Below are 18,411 nucleotides of genomic sequence, written 5' to 3' on the forward strand. Positions count from 1 at the left end.
GAGTGATAAAATATTGGATTCTGTCTGATACTCTGTGCTAAGTGCTATGGATACAACGACAAAAACAGGAAATGGTTCCTGTGGTCAAGGAGCTTATATTCTTGTACGGGATATAATATTTACCCACATACACAAATTCCAGGGAGGTTTGATGAGGGAGATTAGGAAAGGCTAACATAAGAGAACTGAAGGAACATCAAGGAGAACGAGCATCCCACTCATGAGGGTGTGAAGGGTGAAACTGCCTGAGGAAAGGCCTGGAGATGGAAAGTGGAATGTGGAATGCCAAGGTCAGGGAACAGCTAGTAGACCTGTCAGATTAGACAGCAGAGTGGAACTAAACCTAGAGATTAAATGAAGATGAAATCATTCTGGGAAGTAAAGTAAGAGTTTAAGGAATCAACCAGTCAGGAAGCTTTCATTAAGCACTTACTGCAAGTCAGGAACTGTGCTAGGCACTGAGGAAACGAACGCCAACATGGAGCAATCTTTTTCTCAAGGAGTTTATGTTCTGTTGGAATAGACACTAGATAGACCCATAGATGGATAGATTGATGGATGGATGGATGGGTGGATGGATGGATAAATGGAGATAGAAGGATGGATGAATAGTTAGCAAGATAAGTAGATGGATGAATAAACAGATTATAGATAGATGTTAGAAAACTAGAAGATAATAGATAGTTGATAGATACAGAGATAGATAATATATGATGGACAGACAAATGATAGTAAATAGACAGGATAGACAAGATTATGCTGCTATATGCTTAACAACCTTCTCTCAGGGGAAAAAAATGTCTATGCCACCCACTTTTAGGTTTAATATGCATTATTAGCTCTTTTTGAAGTCTAGAAAATAAACAAAACAATAGACCAAGTTCTGATCTGTAGCATTTGCGGAGTGACCCTGAGCAAGTCACTTAGCCCTGTTTGCCTCAGTTTCCTCATCTATAAAATGAGCTAGAAAAGGAAACGGCAAATCACTCTAGTATCTCTACCAAGAAAATCCCAAGTGACACCACAGAGAGTCAGAAATAACTGAAACGACTGAACAACAATAAAAATGTGAGTGCTTATTCTGAATATTTAACAACCGGCTCTTCCAAGCTGGTTTGAGCTGGCTCCAACACACTCCTGGGTATAAATAAATATGTCAACATGTTTACTATGGCAATATAGCGCACCTCTAAGGTTACTGAGGCAAGTAGGGTTAGCCTGAAGCATGAATGGAATAAATATGGCCACATAAAATGCTGTCATGAAGGCCATATCCCAAAATATCTCCCCTTCTGACACCTGAGATTCCATCATTAGCAATTCATTCCTTTGTGTTAATCCTTGTCTTCTTCAGATACACTGCTTTCTTTTTGTCAGAAAATGAAAGACCCTCGTGGAGGTCAGGGAGGAGAAGGGCAGGAGACTGGGGTCAATAAAAGGGGAAAAAAAGCATATAGAAGAAACACATATCTGGAACTAGATACGTATTTTGCATGCACTTGGACATAGATACATTGACCCACTTAGACTTCCCCCAGCAGAATAAAGAAATTTGAAGGTAGGGACTGTTTGTTTTCATCCAGCACATAGTAGGTGCTTAATAAATGAGTACTGACTGATGACATTACATGCACCATTTCTGAGAAGAGGTTCATTTTGTTCTCTGTTCTCCTTGGTTCTTTCCTGTTCTCTTCTGTGGCTCTTTGATGACCTGAAAGGGCTGAAACGTGCTAATGCTGAGGTGGGGAGGGGGGAAAAGGACATTTTTTTCACTCCATTGTCCCTCACTTCTGGAATCAGGGTGACTCCAAACTGATCTTTCTTCCTGCTTTCCATCTCCCTTCCCTCTCTTCTTCCCCCTTTCCCATTGGTTGCCAAAGCCAAAAGCTGGTTGAAAGTTCTCCCATTCTCCAACCCAAGCACTATCCATCACTAAACTTGGTGAAGGATACAACCCAGGAGCACTGTATCTGGAACAAGGAGCTGCCCTCCCACCTTCACCTCCTCACATGCCAGTGCTCATTCCTTTCCCACCATGGCACAAAGGATCAGGACTCTATCTCTGAGGGAATGATCGTGCCTGAGACATTCAGCAAAACATGTAACCTCTCTTTTCTTCTCTCTTCTTTCTTCCATTTCCTCTGTTTTCATCTCTTGAGCTTTTTCTCCCAACTCTCTTCTGAGTCTCTCTTCTCTCCTTTCTTCTCTCCACCTCTGCTTCTTTTCCGAGACATTCAGAAACCATTAATTCTTTGTTTCTTGCTTCTATTTCTTCTAACAGTCTCTGGAGTAGATTTTTGTTCCTGACATCTACAGATTCCCTTCTCTGTAAAACAAGAGGGTAGGAGTAGATGGCTCCTTCTAAGCTTTACCTATATCCCAGAAATAAACAGCCACTTGGGGGAAGTGGGAAGAGTTTGTAGCATCACAGGGAGGGGAGTCATGGTACCATTTTTTTCCCCCGGGAAAAGTTCTGAATTTTCCTCTTCTCCTCAGCACCCTGTATGATTAAATATCCTTTTGTTTTGGGCAGAAATCTGTGTTATGTCTGAATCACAGCACTGAGATTCAAAATGATCTCAGCAGGTTGGAATGAGGGATTGAATCCAAAAGGATTAAACTGAACAGGAATGAACATAATGCTCTACATTATCTTTTTAAAAAATTAACCACATAAATGCAAGATAGGGGTCACCTGACTTGACAGCTACGGGTGTGAAAAAAACCTCAGTTTAGCAGACATATTATGAGTCAGCAGGGTGGTGGGACTTCAAAAAAAGCCAATGCCAACTTAGACTATCCTGACAAACATATGGCATGCCGCTGTACCCACAGGAGGTAAGAGTACCATTTTATTCTGCGCTGGTCAATCCATTTCTAAAGCATTGTATCTTGTTCTGATAAATGAAAGATGGAGGTAACCAGGGGAAGATAACTGGATGAGTATTGATGCCTCATAATAAAATACCTGAGGAAACTAGGAATGTTATACCCTGAGAGTTAAGGGAGGGAACATGACAGCTCTCTACACATATGTGAAGAGTTATCATGCAGAGATATCCCCTCCAGAGGAAAAACTAGGATTTAATCAATTGATCAATAAACATTTATTAAGCACCTACTATGTGCCAGGTCCTGTAGTGGGGATACAAAAGAGAAAAAAAGGTCTTTACCATCAAGGAGCTTATATTCTAGCAATGTATAACACTGGACCTGGAGTCAGGAAGACCTTAGCTCAAATCAAGTCCAGATGTTTAACTAGCTGTGTCACCCTGAACTAGTCACTTTACCTTCTATTTGTCTCAGTTTCCTCATCTGTAAAATGGGAATAATAACAGCACCTACTTCCCAAGATTGTTGTGAGGATCAAGTGAAATAATAATTATAACATGCTTAGCACAGTTCCTGGCACATAGTAACCACAATAGAGTTAGCCATCATCATCTTCATCTTCATCATCATCATCATCTAGAAGCCAAGTATATACAAGACAGATACAAACAGTCTAGGAGAGGCACTAGTAGCTGGGCTGGGCAGGGTGGGGACCAGAAGACCCCAGGGTGGGGTCAAGTCTACAAGCAATTATTAACTACCTTCTTTATTTGAGGCACTGTGCTCAAATAGAAGAAAGAACATCCCTGCATTTGGGAAGCTTACATCTTTGTGGGGAAGATAACACAGGAAAGACAGCTGAGGGGAGGAGGGGAAGCCAACACAAAGGCTTAGGAAGGAGGGATGGTAGAGAATGTCCCAAGTACAGCCTGGAGAGGAATGAGACATGGTGGACTTGGCCTGCTAAAACGAAGATTTTGGGAGGAGCCATCCAATCAGAGGGAGAAGTCACCAGGCAGAGGGTACTTCTAATGTGTAAATTCTAGGGCTAGAGTGAGCTTCCAAAATAATGAGTTCTCCAGGGCCTGGTAGAGAGCAAAGACTTCGTGCAAGAGGTGAATTTGATCTAAAATGTAAAAGAAAGCTGCGAATTTTAAGAAACAGAAATGAGGACAAAGGGGTAAAAGTTACAAGGGGAGCTGGATGGAGAGTTAAGCTCCATATAAGTAAAAATTTTCTTTTCAAAAATAGATTTCTTTTTGTTTTTACATCTTTGTATCTCTTCCCCTCCTTGAGAGCCATCCCTTATAACAAGAATTTGTTTTAAAAGAAAAAGAGGAAAAGGAGAAAAAAAATCAACAAAGCTGATCAGGGGGAAAAATCTGACATTATAGGGAGAGAAGAAAGAATAGAAATTCAAGCTTTTCACTGGGGGTTTGGGATTTGATCAGTGTAAAACATCTCTGATACTGAACTCTCCATAGACAGAGAGAAGCATCAGCACCTTCTCTAGAATGGAAAGTTAAATAGCCTGCCCAGGATCACACATGGAAGTGTCAGAGGCAGGAATAATAATGAGAATCCTGAGGACAAAAATAGTAGCTAGCATTTATACAGTTTTTTATGGTTTGCAAAGCATTTTACACATTTATCTTCACAACAACCTTGAGAGGTAGGTGCTAATACGATTCCCATTTTATGGATGAGAAAACTGAGACTGAAAGAAATTAAGCAACTTGACCAAGGTCACAAAGGTAGGAAGTATCTGAGGCTGGATTTAAATTCATCATGGAAGCATGGAATTTGAGAGTTGGGAGGGGCCTCTGCTGCCACCTGATATGTCTTGGACCCATCATTCCCTCTATAACATATGCAACAAGCGGTCAAATCAATCTCTGCTTGAAATTCCCTACCACTCAAGGCAGTCCATCCCATTTAGGGCAGCTCTACTTATTTGCTGCTTTGCCTTGACATTAAATCTAAATGTTTCTCATTGCCTAAACTTGCCTCGTATCTATTGCTCCTGGTTCTGTCCTCTGGGATCAAATAGAATGATTCTAACCAATACCTTTTCTACATGAAAACACTTCACCTATTTGAAGATACTCTCCTCTCATCTCTAGATTAAACAACCTGTTTCCATATGTCATGGACTCAAAGACTTTCCTAGCTTGTCATCCTTTAGATTCTCTTCAGTTTATCAATGTCCTTCTTCAGCTATGGCACTCAAACCTGAACATAGTGGTCCCTGTATGGTCTGGAGTCAGGTCTTCCTGACTCCAAGACTGTCCCTCCTTCTACTACTCCAGACCATCTTTTATTAATTAGAGCTGCACAAAGGAAGTTAAGCATCAAATCAGATAATATTCATTGGTCAATTAGCAGAGGCTAGATAACCAACCAACTGCCAGGATTCCTTGCTTGGTAGAGGTTCAACTAGCTGGCCTCTAAGGTACCTTTGTACTCCAAGTGTCTCTGTTTCCATATCATGATTATTTGAACATGTAGGCATGGATGCTCACTACTAGTCAGACAAGGCCTGTAACAGGAAATAAAATGGAACACATCAAGTCAACTGGATCCACTTCCCATTCTTCACCAGGGACACGTGATCAATCTGTCTTCTCTTCCTATCATCCACTTCCCTGATGACCTGCTTGATGCCTTTTCTTTGAAATTCTTCATTAATACATATTGATTAATTAATCAATAAGCATAATTATATCTTTAAAAAGTAATACATGAGAGGTGACTTGGCAACGTATAGAGATTTAGCCTCTAAGTCAGGAAGACCCAGTTAAGTTCTAGTCCGGAGACATTATCTCTGGGTGACCTTAGGTAATCTCTCAGTGTTCCCAAACAGCTCACTAGGATTCTACATTGCAGAGAACTACATTGGTAGATGAAGTTTCTTCACTGGGCATCATCTATCCTATTGAAAACATGGGTCAAACAAAACAATAACAAATAAATAATCAATATTGTTCAGTCATTTCAGTCCTGTCCCTACGTTCTTCACGACCCCACTTGGGGTTTTTCTTGGCAAAAATACTGGAATGGTTTACCATTTCCTTCTCCAACTCATGTTACAGATGAGGAAACTGAGGCAAACAGGGTTAAGTGACTTACCCAGGGTCACATAGCTAGTAAGTGTCTGAGGCCAAATTTGAACTTGGAAAGACTGCCAGTCAAGCATTCTGTGTACTAAGGCACCTCCTAGCTTGTCAACTATCATATCCAATCTGCTATAACCCCATTGCTCCTGGTTTGGTCTTAGTCTAGGGCCAAATGAACAATTTTTAATCCCATCTTCCCCATGGCAACCTTCAAATTCTTGAAGAGATCTTTAATGTTTGAAAGTCGTAGGTCAACGATCCTATGCTCTCTCTGGTCCCTTTCATGTCTGAATTAATGTGACTGCTCTCTTTGGTTATGACTATGACTTAATCCAGTTTTTCTTTCCTTTGCTCTTCTTATCACTAATTTTGGAAAATGGGGCTGTTGGATTTATTTACTGCACAATAAGGAAATACAACACACACACACATGCAAAGTACCATAGTGTTTAAAATAAGCTTATTATGACATAGAGAACTCAAATTCATCAAAGGGACATGCTCAGATAATTTTCTGGGGCCATTTTTCAAGTCCAATCCATCTTTGTTGGCCAATCGAAAAAGTAAAGTTGTTCCAGGACTGGCAAAGACTCCTTATTTTCAAAAAAGAAGCAAAGATGCCCTTAGAAAATGACAAAGAAAAGAATTCCTTCCCCACCCCCCAAAAATGTGTGCACATCAGAGAAGGCTGAGGCAGAGAGCTGAGGGATTTTTCTATTTCAAAGCCACTAATGCAATGTGGGCAGAGCAATGTCTCCCACAGAATATGCCGCTTTGGATCATTGGGCAGAAGGGAGGAGGCACCAGAAATGTCATCTGCAGAGCTGGGATTTTTGACTGAAAACACAAAAATTAAAAAGTCACCAAACAAGGATAAGGACAGGTCCCCATTTCATTCCTTCCCCTTTTCTTCCCAGTCTCAGTACCCTATGCCCCCAACCCTGGTTCCAGTCCCTTTTTCTCCCACCTTATCCCCCATTTATCATTTTAATATAAAGAACCAAAGAGGTAATTGTCCTGCTAGTAAGGAAAAAGCTCCCTGCCCACTCTCTGACCAGAGCCCTCCTTCCTTCTTTGCCCACAGCACTTGCTCTTGGATGGGGTTTTTCGGGCATGAAATGGGGAACACTGCCTGGCTTTGTTTCTCCTGTCTCTCCTGCTGCTGTTTCATCACTCTCTTAAAGTGCCAAGCACATCAACAGAGCCTATAAAATGCCTCATAAAGTTTACTATCTCCCCCCGCCACACATACACACACCCCAATGCCGATGGATGGCAGGATATCCTTTCCTTTCCCCCCAACAGTGAATCTAAAGTCAGTCTTGAAAAACAACTAATGTGCTTCAAGAAGTGATTAGCCCCTTTTACCCAGGGCAGTCCTAATTTGTAAGACTATTCTGATAATTATACATGAATACAGCAGGCATGCATCCCTGCAAAAATAGGTGAATGCCGTGAATTTGTACATGAGACCTATTGATAGTAAGATCTGAAGCTCAATTTTCAGCCAAAAAGGAGAGGTTAGTGACTATCTCTATGGAGTTTCCCATGTGCAGAAAAGTATGGAAACTCCCAAACTTGAGTGCTGGATTCAGGATCTTTTGGGTGTGGGTATTCACCCCAGTGGTTCAGAATGTGACCAATCCACATTTTTATTCTGTTATTCCTGTCTAAGTCTATCCATAGGTCTTCAACAGTAGGTCCACCCAATGGATTGATGACCTTCCTTGGAGTATTTGCTTTTCATTTCAGGAATCCCAGCACAACATTCGAGTTGCTGATCCTGTGTAAATTTCGGATGGATGTAATTGTTCTTATGCTGCATGAAAGATTTCCTACTTTCAGACAAAAATTTATGAAATCCTCTTAGAACAAGATTGAACCTAGAACTCTGTTAAAAGGTGAACTGCTTTCAGGAAGAGAGTTTTTGTCTTTCTTCACATCCCTAGGCTTAGCAAAATTCCAGGCACATTGTAAGCACTTAGTAAATTCTGATTGGCCAGCCCACATTCTCTAATCACCATTTCCTCAGTTGTATTTTTTAAATCAGTTAAGCAGCCACTCAGCAAGCATTTATTAAGGATTTACCACGTCCCAGGCATGGTGCTAAGGACTGGAGACACAGAGAAAGGTAAAAACAGTCCCACTATTCAAGGAACTCACATTCTCATGGAAGACAACATGCCAGTCCCTATGTGTGGGTACATAAAATACATAAGAGGAAAACTGGAGATAATCTCAAAGGAAAGGTACTAGAATTAAGGGGGACTAGAAGAGACTTTTTTGTAGAAGGTGGGATTTTGGTGGACCCTAGAGAGAAGCTAAGAGACAGAGGTGAGCATTTCAGGCATTTAGGCATTGTGAGTGAAAATGCCTAGAGTCAGGAGATGGCATGTCATAATGTGACAGTAAGAAGACAGATCAGGAAGGATACTATAAGTTTAAACTAAGTAGTTTAAGAGGTCAAGAAGCCTTTGTTATGCTTGATTGACCACCACAAGAAGCATGGGAGCTGCCCTACCAGAGTGACAATGTTCCAAATGGGACACTAAAGACTTGGGAGGCAGGGCACCCAGAACAGTGAGGGGCATAAAGAAGGAAGCATCAGCCAAAGAGAACAGTTAGTTCATTAATTATGATGACAATGTTGAAGATGACGTCTTTTTAATTAAAAAGAGAGAGAGTGATGGTCATTTTCAAATACTCTTAAATGATGAGATGTACCTGATGAGATGCTTCAAGTTCATCTGGCTCCCTCTTCCCGGTTTATGCACTTTAACTAATGGTCATTAACAACCATTTTCTTCTGCATTTCTGGATGAGTCATGGTTCCCCTTATGAGAAGCAAGGGAGATGAAACCATTGGATCTAGTTGGGCTACAGAGAGTTTTTGAATTACAAGGAGAGTGGAGAACTTACTTGGGGGGGAGTAAAAGAATGAAAGGGGGTACCAATCTATTGCCTTTTATTGCTATTTTGTTGTTGTTCAGTCATTTTAGTCATATCTGACTCTTTGTGACCCGATGTGGGGTTTTCTTGGCAAAGGTATGGGAGTGGTCTGCCATTTCGTTCTCCAGATCATTTTACAGATGAGCAACTGAAGCAAACAAGGTTAAGTGACATGCTCAGGGTCACACAGTTAGTCAGTGTGTGAGACTGGACTTGATCATGAAGATGAGTCTTCCTGACTCCAGGCCCAGGACTCTATCCACTGTACCACCTTGCTGCCCCATACGCTAATGTTCTGATGCCCAATGGACAGGTTCAGGCAATGGTATGTCATAATGTGACATGGTATGTAGGTTGGGAACACATTTAGTGGTGCTGCAGAAACAATAATAACCCATATTTGGCTTGTTTTCCTGGTTTCTGCAACCAATCACTCAATAAGCATTTATTAAGCACCTACTGTACGCCAAGCACCATGCTAAACATGTTGGGAATACAAAGAAAGGCAAAAAACAGATCCTGCTCTCTAGGACCTCATTGGCTAATGAAAAGCAGGCTGTCCATGAAGCAGCTGGCAAGTAAAGTTTATACTTTGGCCACCAGGTAGTCCAGCCTTCAAGACACTTGCCTAGTAGTCAAATCAGGGATTCTCAGTGCTCATGCATTGACTTTCCCGAAGGATGAAATATCTTCACTGCTCACAAGAGGAAAGCCAGTCTGCAAACGCTTAAATTATTATTCCCTTTTCCCCAGTCCCAGAGCTCCCACACCTTGTGGCTCCATAACACTTGCTCCAGGTTCAATCTTGCTCTAAGAATATGAAATAGAATTTGTTCCAAAAATACTAAAATAATAAATCTCTCATCTTTTCTCTTCAGCTTCCAACCCACATTGGGGAAATCTAGTGTTCTAGTCAATCAACTTAATTCATAAAACAGATCACTGATGTCCTATGATTTATTAAACACAGTAATGTATAAGAGACTGGAATACAGTATTAAATATGGGGAAGTAAAAGAGCTTAAAGGTAGGAAAATAAAAACTTTAAGGGAATAGAAACAAGACCTAGGGAGCTCTCAGGTGAGGAAACTGGCTCTACCAATGTAGGTTAGCACCTTTCTACAACTTATTATGTATTTTTATATATACTTTTCTCCCCCAATTGAATCCAAGTTCACATTGAGTAGGAATTCTTTCATTCCTTGTTCCCGTGTCCTCAATGCCTTGAACAATGCCAGAAATCTCTTCGTGATCAAAGTATAATTGAAAGCCCTGTAGGACACTTTGCCTAGGGTCTGTCTCACTTCCAGGAGAGAAAGGAGGAGCCTTTAGGAATATCCTATCACAAAAACCTGAACAAAAAGACAAAAAGTCTTTTTCATCCATTTAGTCTTATATTTTTCTCATGTGGATTGTTAGGCTGGTCTCCTGGATAACTGGATTTTGCAGAAGATATGATATGTTTGCATGATATGTTCTGGGACTTGATGCAATCGGGTCCCCAAACAGGAACATGTAGGAGATCGCACCAATCAAACATAACAAGTATGTTTAATAAATATATTTCGATGATGAAATGAAGGGTTTAGTCTACAGAAATCAAGACAGAGGGGACAGTTCAGTGTCTGAAAATATTCAGAAGACTGTTATGTGGAAGAAAGATTGGACTTATTTTGCACTGTTTCAAAGGATAAGAACATAAATTACAGGGATGGAAAACTCAGCCCTATATAAGAAATACAAGTTTAACAACAAAAAAAAAAAACCTGAAAATAAAGTGGGCTGTATTGTATGCTTCCTTACATTGGAGATTTTACATCAGATTGGTCAAATACTTGTCAAGGATTTTGTAGTGGGTGAGAGATTCATATACGCTCAAGGTGTAGCTAGGTGGTTCAGAGGATAGAATTCCAGGTCAGGAGTCAGGAAGATTCATCTTCCTGAGTACAAATCTGAGCTCAGACACTTGGCAGCAATGTGACCCTGGGCAAGTCACTTCACCCTGTTGGCCTCAGTTTCCTCATCTATAAAATGAGTTGGAGAAGGAAATGGCCAACCACTCCAGTATCTTTGCCAAGAAAAAGCCAAATGGGATCATGGAGAGTCAATATCATTGAAAAATCACTCAACAAAAGCCAATGCCCAACTGAAAGGGACCTTAGAGGTTGTCTAGCACAAAGCCTCATTTTAGAAAACTGAAGCTCAAAGAAGGGAAGTAATTTGTTCAAGATCAATCAGCTAGTGAGCATTTATTAGGCATCTACTGTGTGCCAGGAATTCTACTAAGACACTCAGGATGCAACAACAAAAAAGAATGAAAGTCCAAAAGAAGCTTACATTCTGCCAGGTAAGACAACATATGCATGTGTCAGTGTATACAAAATAAATGCTGAGTCTAATAGGTATTAAGTAGTAGAACTAGAATTGGACTCCTTGACCTTTAAGGGATCTTCCAACTCTAGGTTGCACAGTGGTTGGAGCACTGGACTTAGAATCAGGAATACTTCCTTACTATGTAACTAGGCAAGTCAACCTCAGTTTCCTTCTGGTTGATCTCCCCATTCCATTTCATCCTTCACTCAGATGTCAAATTGATCTTCCTAAAGTGCAGATCGGACCATGTTACCCCATTCCCCCCACATTTCTTTCAATAAGCTCCACTGGCTTCCTATCACATCTAGAATCAAATATAAAAATTTCTACTTGGCTGTTAAAGCCTTCCATAATTCAACACCTTGCTTCCCTTTCAATCTTTTCACTCCTTATGCCCTTTCATATCTGCAATCCAGCAATGCTGGGCTCCTTGCTGTTCCTTACACAAAATACTTCCCCATCTCCCCCATGTCTGGGACTCTCCTCCTTTTTATCTCTACTTCTGGCTTCCTTTGGTTACTTCAAATCCCAGCTAAAGTCCTACTGTGGACAAAACACCTTCCCTGATTTCCCCCTTTATACTAATGCTTACCTGCTGAGATAGATTCCAATTTATGCCGTGTCTAGCTTGTTTATTCATAGCTGTTTGCATGTTTTCTCCCCTGTTAGACTATGGTCTCTTTGAGTTTTTGCCTTTCTTTGTATCTCCTGGAACTTTCTAAATGATCCTTGACTTCATGGCTTTATAGGGTTTTTGTGAAGAGTAAATGAGAGTAGATATGCAAAGCACTATGCAAACCTTCAAGGGCTCTAGCTACTATGACGATGATTCTAAATATGACTTAAGAAGGGAAAGGAGGACAAAGGCATCAAACTATGAGTTATAGTTATGGACATTAACTATGTCATGCTCATCCATTTTTGGAAGGAGAAAAAATTCACTTAAATTATTGTTTTATCCAGTCTTTAAAGAGCCCTTCGCCAATACTAGACAAAAATTCCAAGTGGGAATGGAGAGTTCATATTACAAAGCTGCCCTAGCTGTCACCAGCTGCCCACTCATCTTGGACAAGCAAACCCTAGTCCAAGACACGTTGCAAAGAATGTTGGCTCTTTCATTCATTTCTCCACCTCAGGAATTAGTGGGGGATGCTATGCCTGGCATTCAGCAAGAGGCAGCTCCCACTGAAACACATTGTTCCTGAAAAATTGCTACTGAACTCCAAAGTACACCCAGCTCCATGCCCATCTTCAGTTCCTCAATGTCCCCGTGGGGGCATCTAACCCAGGCTGATTGGCAGTACTCCATGCTGTTTACTTCCTCATGTCCCTATCTTCCCCCCAACCCCCAGGAAGGAACAGGACTTCTCTATGTGGTCATATTTGAAAAGTTCCATCAAGCTCCCTTCTTACATCTTTCTCCTCCACAAGCCCACCATAGTACCCAAAATGCTCACATGGCACATGCTTTGGATCACCAGGAGTCCCCACTAACATCCCCTCTAACAAAATAAACAGTTGATCATTTAGTAATGCCATACTAAGGATTTGTTTACAGATCACTTGTTTGTTTGTTTATAAAAGTGAGAATAAGAGCCATAGAGAGTAAGTGTTGACTTCTGAGAGAAGGGGGATCAGAAAAGGTCTCGAAGCATAGGATGCAACTAAGGAGATAAGGTTGGAATAAAGTTCTAGATATGTGTGTGTTAGTCCTTCATTGCCAAAGAAGACCATGCCATCAGAGAAATAACGGCATGACTTGCACTTGACTTTATTTTGAGTGAGGGAGGGGTGTGCAGACCACCAGCCTCACTTCTCCTCCAGAGCCATCTGAATCCAGTGACCAGATATTCATCAGGATGACTGGAGATGACCCAGGATGAGGCAATTGGGGTTAAGTGACTTGCCCAAAGTCACACAGCTAGTGAGTGTCAAATGTCTGAAGTGAGATTTGAACTCAGGTCCTCCTGACTCCTGCACTGGTGCAAAGGTCAACCCAATGGTACAAGTATAAAAGGAGGTGAGGAGGAAAGAAGGAGAAGAAAGGCACTGAACAAGATCCTTAGTTCCTCTACCATCATACTGAGAGCCATCCCTGGATATCTGGATAGATAACTGACAGAAGAGAATGATTATCTTGGGTGCCCCTTGGGGGACAACTACAAGCTCCTGAGGAGAAAACAGTGAATGCCTTTGGTCCCCAACAACAGGCTACAAGACAGTGGCTTGATGTTACTTCAAATAAGCTCTGTTGTCTGTCTTATCTATGTGTAGCTCTGCCATTGGTACCCTGGCATCCTCCTTCCCATCCTCAGTATTACTGCTAATGTAGGCACATCCATGATATGAAGCCTACTTTCTGGGTGGAAACCAAAGAGGATTTCTTTCTAATAACAATTAATCCACCATCAATAAACACAAATAAATAATGGTACAAGAATATCATGGAATACAATTATGCAATAAAGAATGATAAAAGTGATGACTTTAGGAAAACCTGGGAAAAATTGTATGAACTGATGCAGCGTGAAGTGACAGAACCAAGAGAACAATTTGTACAATAACAATGCTGTAAAGGCAAATAATTCTAAAAGATGTAAGAACATAATGACTGGCTACAGTTCCAGAGGACCACTGATGAATGCCACCTACTTCCTTTCAAAGAGGAGATGGACTCAGGAGGCAGAATGAGACATATATATTTCTGGACATGGATAATTCAGAGATTTGTTTTGCTTGGAATATATTTGTTACAAGGATTTCTTTCTTCCAGTGAAGGTGGGGAAAGTAGGAAGAAGAGAAAGTAGATTTTTGTTCCTTGACAAATATTTAATTTTTTAAAAACCACAATAATAAACAACTGTTTGTCGAATGTCAGCTATGGCAATGTTCCAGGCCCTGAAAGTACCAAGATGAAAACAAAATAGTCCACGCTCTCAAGGAACTCACATTCTTTGGAGAAATATATAAGCAAATATACAATGCATATAAGTGTACACAAAATAATGTCTGGTATTGGGGAGGGAGCAGTAGCATCTTGGAAAGGCCTCATGTGGGAGAAAGCATTTGATCTGAGCCAAGAATCTCAACTATGGGTGATCTGGGAGGGCATTTCAGGCATGGGGGCCAACCTGTGTCATTTCTTAGAGACAGGAAAAGAAATGTTTTATGTAGAGCTCAATAATGCATGAAGATAATTATAGGATCGTAGGCCTAAAGAGGGAAGAAATTTCAGAGGCCATTTTATCCAACCCCCTCATTTTATAGATGAGGAAATTGATGAAGAGAGTAGAGATGGAGAGACTCATCCAAGGCTACAAAGGGAGTAAGCAGCAGAACTGAGATTTGAGATAACTCAGCAATTTGTTTTGCTTCTCTCTCTCTCTCTCTCTCTCTCTCTCTCTCTCTCTCTCTCTCTCTCTCTCTCTGTATATATATATATATATGTGTGTGTGTGTGTGTGTATGTATATATATACATATATATGTATATATATATGTGTGTATGTGTGTGTGTATATTTTTATGAGGATTATTTTTTTTCAATGAGCCAATACTGGCTTTGACTCTAAAGCCAGAACCTTTCCATTGTATCATGCAAAACTTGGAAAAGTAGATGGAGAATCAGAGTTTGAAGGGCTTTTGAATTCATTTTGAATGACACAAGGGGTTCATATTTTGTCCTCTTATATCCATTGGAGCTTTCTGAGCAGGTGAGTGACATAACACTGTCAACCTGGGGATTGAGGATCCCTGTATCTTTCAGTTAACCTTAAGGAAGATAGGGGAAGGAAAAAAAATGAAATATGCGCAGCTAGAGCTCAGTTCTTTTTCTCATCTTTAATCTGCCAAGCAGGCATAAAAGACTTGAGTATCCCATTCACCTTCCATTTTTAACCTCTCATCTGCCTTCTCCCTCTCCTCCTCTTTTTCAAAACTCAAAGTAACCAATGTAGAATTGGCTGGAGTTGGGGTTGAGTCAGGAGTAGAGATGAAGAATAAGACCAGAGATGGAATGGACAAGGACTGGGAGGGCAGGAGAGGCAAATGTCTTAATTTCCTTTTCACCACCCCAAGAGTTCACAAAGGTATCTCAAGATTCTCTCAGATTTCTTAGAATGCAATCAATCATAATTAATTTTAATTAACATAAATTTATATGTGGATATGTAGATGATCTTAATACCATATAGCACTTTTGGAAGGCATGGGGGAGGTGTTATGAAATCAAACGACGATAGCGTGGAATGATTCCAAAAAGAGCTGGGAATCTGCTTTCCATATTTGCCACTTCTATTGGAGAAAGCATAGAGAAAAATGCTGAGGATCAAACCCATTTGAATGAGCAGTGTCTGGAGGAGGAGGAGGGGGAGAGAAGAGCCTGGAAATGAAGCTACATGAAAATAGCATTGGACTTGACCAGAAGATCTGAAAAATTGTTGGAACTTATTGGCAATGTGTAGCAAGGCAGGCTCCGGGAATGAGTCTAGTTCTTTTATAAGGAGCTAACTAAAACTCCCTTGAGAATGAACAAATCATTTTCAGTCTTGGAAATCTACATATTGACCTTTCCATCTATATGTGTTGTTTGTTAAACTCATCTAGTTTCATGACTTCTACTATCCAGTTTTTGGTAACAAATCCCAAATCTGTATCTCTAGCTTTGACTTTTCTCCCCTGAAGTCTGATTCTCTATTTCTAAGTACATACATGTTGCTTTCTTTTGGATTTTCCTGTCCCTTCCACTCTGCTTTTTGGAACTCCAACTCTATAATTAAAAAACCTTTTTCCTTTTAGAGCTCTTTCCCTATTGTTCCTTTCATCTTCTGGGATTCATTGAGAGCTGGCTCCCCCAGATGATACTGCATTCTAGGCCAACCATTATGGAACTGGATGCACCTTCTCTCATGTCCCCTGACTCACTGGGAGAATTGTGAAATTTCTTGCTCCCCATTGTTACATCCAGACTCAGTTTACTAGCATCAGTTAGGAACCTCATCTTTGAGGTTCATTTTATCCAAATTTGTCCATATCTAAGTGATCATTATCTCTAATCTCCAGGTCTTATCCTTCCCTTCTCAATGACTCCAGTGACTGGTTCAAGGTCTCCCTCTCCATCCAAAACTTCTATCTTCACCTTAGGGTACTTTAATACATACATGCACATATGTATGGATAGATATATAGAAATATATAGACACAAATCTGTATTGATAGATATTCCTTCAAATACCTCAAATCGAGAATTGCTTAATCTACTCACTTCCTCTTAACTACATCCCAACTTAGTCTCAGCTACAAGATTTTGCCAAATCTTGTTATTTTTGCCTTTGCCATAAGTCTCCACTCACATAGCTGTCACCCTAGTCCAATTCCTCATTATCTTTCTCCCAGACTCTTGCAATTGGACTCCCCTAGACTCTTCTAATTGGTCTCCTTTCCTCAAGTTTCTTCCTGTTCCTGTCTGTCTTCCACTCAGCTACCAAAATGAATTTCTTTCTTTTTCTTTTGAAAAACCGATTTTATTTTCCCTCAATTACATGTAAAAACAATTTTTAATGTTCATTTTTTAAAAAATTTGAGTTTCCAGTTTTTCCTCTTCTTCATTTTCCCCCACCTGAGATGAAAATCAATTTGATATAGGTTATGCATGTTCAATCATGCAAATCATGTTACCCTATTAGTCATTTTGTGAAAGAAGACATACATTCAAAGAAAAAATAACCATGAAAAAAATTAAGTCAAAAATATTATGTTTTAATAGTTCATTCCATCAGTTCTTTCCCTGGAGATGGATAGCATTTTTCATCACGAGTCCTTTGGAACTGTCTTGGATCTTTGTCTTGCTAAGAATAGCTAAGTCACTCACCATTTATTATTGCTACAATATTGCTGTAACTGTACACAACGTTCACCTGGTTCTGCTCACTTCACTTTGCATCAATTCATGTTAGTCTTTCTGAGTATTTCTGAAATCAACCTGCTCATCATTTCTTATAGCAGAGTAGTATTCCATTACAACCAGATACCACAACTTGTTCAACCACTCTCCAATTGATGGGTATCCCCTCAACTTCCAATTCTTTGTCATAACAAAAACCGAATTTCTAGACCTCAGGTCTGATCATGTTTCCTTCCTTCCCTCCCCATCTCCCCGCTCAATATCCTCCAGTGGCCCCTGTCACCTACAGGATGAGATATCTACTTCTCTGTTTGGTAATTCAAGCTCTTGACAGCCTGGCTTCTTCTTTCTCCTTTTCCAATCTTCTTCCATATTATTCTCCACCAGGAATTTTACATTCTCTTCTTTGTTCTTCCTTACCCACAATGCCACATCTCCCTTCTCCATATTGTTCCCTTGGCTATGCACCAAGCATTGTCCATCAACACCCTAGACACCAAATGGGGGGTTGGCATTGTCATGGTTGGAAATAATTGGAAATTTCCATTTTGCTTCCTCTTTTCAGTTTTATCTACCAGTGTTCACTGTCTATGGAAACCCATCCTAGTCCACTTTAGGCTCATTGTCTCCTCCAACTTTCACCCTTATTAGTTTCCACAGCCATATTTGGCACTGCTTTTTTTTTCTATTTTGTGAGATCATACTGTTTCAGATCTCCCATCATCCACTTTTAAGATATTTTGAAAGTGAACTTGAATTCCAGACAAATGTGGCCATGGCTTCTACATGTCTCTATATGACCAAAAGAATCAGTGTTGGCTAAGGTGGGTTCTGGGCTATCTCTGTTATAACTGTTTTGTTTAATTGAAACTAGGAAATGACCATTTCTAGAAGTGGTCATAATGACAGTCACTGTCTTTGCTTTTGTCTATTGCCTATGTTCAGAATTGAAAGCTTGCTTAAGGAGGATGGGCTGGAGCTGCCGCAATTGCAAACAATGTCTCCTTCTTGTATTGAGGTAGACTGTAAAGAGGACTGATTCATGCATGTGGTGGAAGAAGGAATGGTTTTCCTTCTAATTGAAAAGGGTTCCTGCCGAGAAGGGAGCCCCAGAAGTCAGTGTAGGGCAATGTCTATGCTGCAAGCAGAGGGAGCCATGAGGAATGTATTGAGCTCATGTATTCAGTGAACATTTTGTTGGCTGACCACCACAAGAAGCATAGAAACTGATCTACCAGAG

This window comes from Notamacropus eugenii, chromosome 2 (assembly GCF_028372415.1).
Source record: "Notamacropus eugenii isolate mMacEug1 chromosome 2, mMacEug1.pri_v2, whole genome shotgun sequence".
NCBI classification, from domain to species: domain Eukaryota; kingdom Metazoa; phylum Chordata; class Mammalia; order Diprotodontia; family Macropodidae; genus Notamacropus; species Notamacropus eugenii.